Raw genomic sequence first — 5,140 nt, 5'->3', positions numbered from 1 at the left:
CCTTTCTCCATGGGGAGATAGAGCCCCAGGAGGGGGCAGGAACTGGAGCATGGGAGTGGCTGGAGCTGCGGAGGGGAGCTCTGGAGGACCCCACCTGCCCAGGGCTTGGACAGAGGGAGCCAGCTGCTGGGGACGTCCCTCCATCTGCTTGGACGGGGGAGCCAGCTGCTGGGGACATCCTTCCGTCTGCTCAGACAGAGAGTGCTGGCTGCTGGGGACGTCCCTCTGTCTGCCCGGTCTCCAGCCTGGCCTGAGTCCAGGTCCAAGTAGTCTGTGTGGATAAAGGAGCGGGTCGGGGTGGGGAACAAAACCTGAAATGTAATCAGCTGGCTTCACGGCTATGGTGAGCGAGCGGGCCTCCTGCCTCCTGGTAGTCAGCACCGAGACTGCTGGAGCCAGCCTTGTCCTTAGAGGCAGCACCAGGAGAATGAAGTGCGGGTGAGAGGGGACCTTTGCTGCCCAGAGGCACGTGGTCTATTGGCTGCAGGTTTGTGCTCCTGCAGGAGTCACGGGTGGAACCCCAACCCCAGTGCTGCGGCGTGTGGAGTAGGGTCCTCCAAGTGGGATCAGTGCCCTCATAGGAGAGGGTTGCCCTCCCCTTCCTCTGTTGCACCAGGAAACCAGGAAGGGCCCTCACCAGGAGGCCAGTCAGCTGGTGCCCGGATCTCTGGCTTCTACTCCAGAGTGGCGGGAAACCTGTGCCTGCAGCTCAGGTCGCCCACGTATGATTTTCTGCTACGGCCACCTGAGCTGATTAAGACCTCTCCCCAAATCTGTGCAAAATCCCAGCGCTTTGAATGTCACCTATGAGGCAAAAGCTGTGATAAACGCAGGGATCTTGAGAGGTGCTTTTCCTGGGTTATCGGGGGGTGGTGTGGGGGGGGTCTAAATGCAATCATGCGTGTCCTTCTAAGAGACAGAAGAGAGACACAGAGAAGAGACACAGAGGAACCAGCCGTGGAGAGATACAGCAGAAGCTGGAGGCAATGGGAGGATCCTGGCCTGGAGCCTCCAGAGGGAGTGGGGGCCGTGTCCCAGAAGCGTGAGAGTCCTGCATGTTGTTCTGAGCCCCTAAAGCTGGGGTAACTTGTTCCAGCAGTCACGGGAAACTGACACGTCCCAAACACAGCCTGGCGAGAACATAGAGCTGAGACATCGTCTCCATCACACACCAACACACGAAGACTGACTGTGACGGGTGCTGCGCGTCTCACCCAGAGCTCCGAAGGCATTTAGTTGAGTCCTGTTCTGACCTGAGGCCTGGCGCCTGGAGAGCCTTATCCAGAACCGTCACAGAGTCCTGGGTCCTCGCTCCCCTCGGGAGCTGTGTGCTAGCCTGCACCTGGACAGAACGGGAGACACCAGCCTCCACTGCCAGGAAGGCCCAGGGTCCTCAGGGACCAAGAGGCAGGACACGGCTGCTCCCGGGGTCCTCGGGATGTCTGTGCGGCCTTCGCTACTTGAGCCCTGAGGCGCCATCCCCATGTGCCCTTCAGGCTGGTCCAGGAGGAGGCCCTGCGGCGGCCACAGACTTGGGGGACAAAGCCCCAGGAACTCAGAACCTTGTGGGTTTTGGAAGAGGAGCCATGCAACAAGGTCTCGGCGCCTGCAAGGAGCTGAATGGGGAGCTGTGCTAGGAAGGGAGTGCAGCACACCCAGTACTCAAATGCTGATGCTACAAAAGGCACCACGAGTTCTCTGAGCCGTGGGGATCGGGGCAGTGTTCTTCACAGACCGGAGCTGCAGGAGCTTGGTGGTGGCCAGCAGGCATGTCCCCGGCAGGTGCCGCGAGGGTGCCATCTCAGCCGAGAACCACCAGGCTCTGTGCCCATCTTACAGGGAGTGAAGGAGGCGGAGGGAGCCCTGGACTCAGTGGGTTCTGACCCAGACCCTTCTTTTCCGCAGGGTGGAGTCCTCCTCCACGAGAAGCCCAGGCCTGCGTTTGGGAGACCCAGGGACACCCAGGGCTGTCGCCTGCCCCTCTCTGGGGTTTCCAGGGGAGAGTTCACGCAGTGCCCAGTGTCCTCTCACTGGGATCTTCTTGCCCCTGAGGGGCGTCCGTGTCCCCCAGCACCCCAAGGAAGAGAATGAGCTGTCTTTGGTGGGTGCTGTGCTATTTTCTGTCCTTATTTCACCCAGAACTCAATCCCTGCAAATGAATTTTGTCAAAGGCCCCTTTTCAGTATCAAGGAGCAGGAAGCAATATCCTTTAAAAACCGATTGGCCATACATTTCTGCTCATTAAATAAATATTTTTACTTTGGACCCGATTGATTTTTCAGACATGCAGAACAATGGGACTGACTCACCTGTGTGCAGCTGAGAGCCTCCTTCCTCCCTGGGGTCCTTTGAAGTCACAGTGAGGCGGCCACACCTGCTGCACAGGTGGAGCCCGGCCGATAGGCACCTGAATTCTCACCAACTTCACAGAGTGTTCAGAAATTGGCTCTCACTCGGCCGACACGTCCCCTTCCTGGATCCCTGGGGTGGGGTGCAAGGCATGGCATGCACCAGGGAGAAAAACGCCGAAGGGTGAAAACCAGCGGAGAGAGGGCCGAGAAAGGCTCCCCCGCAGGCAGGTCAAGGAGAGAACCTGCAGTTCCCCCACACCCGCCAGCCCCCGCCCAGGCAATCTCCCGCTCTAGCATCTCAGCCTCAGCCTCTGATCCCTGACCGCCTTGCTCCCTGGTATCCAGAGCGAGGCCGGGACTCAGGGAGGGCCACACCGTTCACTTCTGCAAGGGAGCCTCTGTTCAGTCAGTCCTTCAACAAGCATGAATCCAGAGCCTCAGGCACTGCTGGTCCCATCCCAGGTGCTGGTCACGGAGCAGAGAAAGCTTGAGGGCTGTGGTGTCTACTGAGGGGGCAGATGACAAGCCAGGAGCACGAGTCACAGCACACACTGGCGCAGCTGCAGGGAACTGGGCAGAGCCTGGCCAGGCACATGGGGCAGGCGGCTGCGGCCCTAACGCCGTGGTGGGCGCCACAGACCTTGTCAGAAGGTGTCTGAGCAGAGACATTTATTTGGTTTCATTATCGTATAGAACAGAACAGAAAACTCAGACATGAGGCTGCACACCTACGCCCATCTGATCTTTGACAAGACCAACAAAAACAAGCCGCAGGGAAAGGACTCCCTGTCCGATAGATGGTGCTGGGATAACCAGCTCAGTCACAGGCAGAAGAAGGAAACTGGACTCTTACCCTTCCCCATAGACAAAAATCAACTCTAGATGGATTAAAGACTCAAATGCAAGACGTCAAACTATAAACATCCTGAAAGACAACCTAGGAAATGATCTTCTTGACGTTGGCATCAGCAAAGAACTCTGGCTATGTCCTCAAAAGCAACTGCAACAAAAACAAAAAGACAAGTGAGACCTAATTAAACTAAAGAGCTTCTGCACAGCAGAGGAAACTGCCAGCAGAGGAAACACCCCTACAGAATGGGAGAAAATATTTGCAAACTATGCATCTGACAAAGGCCTAATATCCAGCATCTATAGGAAACTTAAATCGACAAGCAAAAAACAACCCCATTAAAAAATGGGCAAAGGACATGAACAGATACTTCTCCAAAGAAGACATACAAGTGACCAACAAGTATAAGAAAAAACTATCATTATCAGAGAAATGCAAATCAAAACCACAATGAGATGCCAGCTTAGCAGTCAGAATGGTGATTATTACAAAGTCAAAAAACAACAGATGCTGGTGAAGCCAAAGAAAAAAGCTGATGCTCACGCACTGCTGGTGGGAATGTAACTTAGCCCAGGCCTGTGGAGAGCAGTCTGAAGATTCGTCAAAGATCTTAAAACAGAGCTACCACTCAACCTAGCAATCCCATTACTGGGTATATACCCAAAAGAAAATACATGATTCTACCAAAATGACACATATGTTCATCACAGCGTTATTCACAACAGCAAGACATGGAGCCGACCCAGGTGCCCATCGATGGTAGACGACTACATAAAGAAAACGTGGTAGGCATACACCGTGGAGTACCACACAGCCGTGCCATGAAAAGGATGAAAACGTGGTAGGTATACACCGTGGAGTGCTGTGCAGCCATGCCATGAAAAGGTTGAAAACGTGGTCAGCATACACTGTGGAGTGCTGCGCAGCCATGCTATGAAAAGGATGAAAATGTGGTAGGGATACACCGTGGAATACTATGCAACCATGGAAAGAATGAGAATGTGGTAAGTATACACCGGGAATACTAGCCATGAAAAGAATGAAAATGTGTCCTTTGCAGCAACATGGATGCAACTGGAGGCTGTTCTCCTAAGCAAATTAATGCAGGAACAGAAAACCAAATACGGCATGTTCTCACTTACCAGTGGTAGCTAAACATTGAGGACACGTGTACAAAAATATGGGAACAAAAGACACTGCGGCCTCCTGGAGGGTTGGGGATGGGGGATTAAAGACCCTCCTTCAGGTATGATGCTCGCCATCTGGGTGATGGGACGCGTCCTCCAAACCTCAGCATCACGCAATATTCTCATGTAACAAATCTGCACAGGTGCCTGCTAAAACTAAAATAAAAGTTGAAATTTTAAAAGTAAAGTAAGATAAATGTCATATCAGTTATTGGATCAGTCAAACGTTTCATTTAACACCTTAAATAGAAACAGCCGTAGGTATCGGAAGGATAAAGAATTGGAGTGGAAGTCCACAGAGGCAAAACGGGCAAACAGTTAAAATACGTAAGCAGGTATTGCTTGTTTCGTGTAGGTCTTTATGTTGTTGTTTACACATTTGTCAGTTGATTGGTTGTTTTGGTGAATATTCATTGGATTCAAGTAAACGGTTCATTTTCGAATTCCTGGAGTGACGCCGCCCTAAACAGTCATGCGTAGATTTTCCCGTGAAGTCAACTTTCATCTCTCCAGAGTGCGTGTCCAGGCAGGGGGTTGCTCAATCCCGAGGGAAGAGTAGACATCATGTTAAAATACACTGCCACCTTGTCGTCTGGAGCAGCTGCCGCACGTCACAGCCCCAGCAGCGGCGTGGGAGAGCTGGGGGCTCCGCGTCCTCGCCAGCGCTGGGTGTGGCCACGTGTTGCCTTTTCCTTGCGCTGTTCTCACAGGTGTGTCGTGGTTCCACGCGCCCGTGGTGTATGTTTTTATTC

At 53.2% G+C, this 5,140-nt stretch overlaps 1 pseudogene; it reads left to right on the top strand.

Annotated features, from left to right (window-relative positions):
* Nucleotides 1-1,483: 1,483 nt before the first annotated feature.
* LOC117064683 lies at nucleotides 1,484-2,091 on the top strand (annotated as a pseudogene).
* The last annotated feature ends 3,049 nt before the right edge of the window (nucleotides 2,092-5,140 follow it).

This window comes from Trachypithecus francoisi, unplaced genomic scaffold (assembly GCF_009764315.1).
Source record: "Trachypithecus francoisi isolate TF-2019V2 unplaced genomic scaffold, Tfra_2.0 Lachesis_group2, whole genome shotgun sequence".
Taxonomy (NCBI): domain Eukaryota; kingdom Metazoa; phylum Chordata; class Mammalia; order Primates; family Cercopithecidae; genus Trachypithecus; species Trachypithecus francoisi.
Note: the sequence above shows the minus strand (reverse complement) of the source record. Positions and strands in the feature narration are given on the sequence as shown.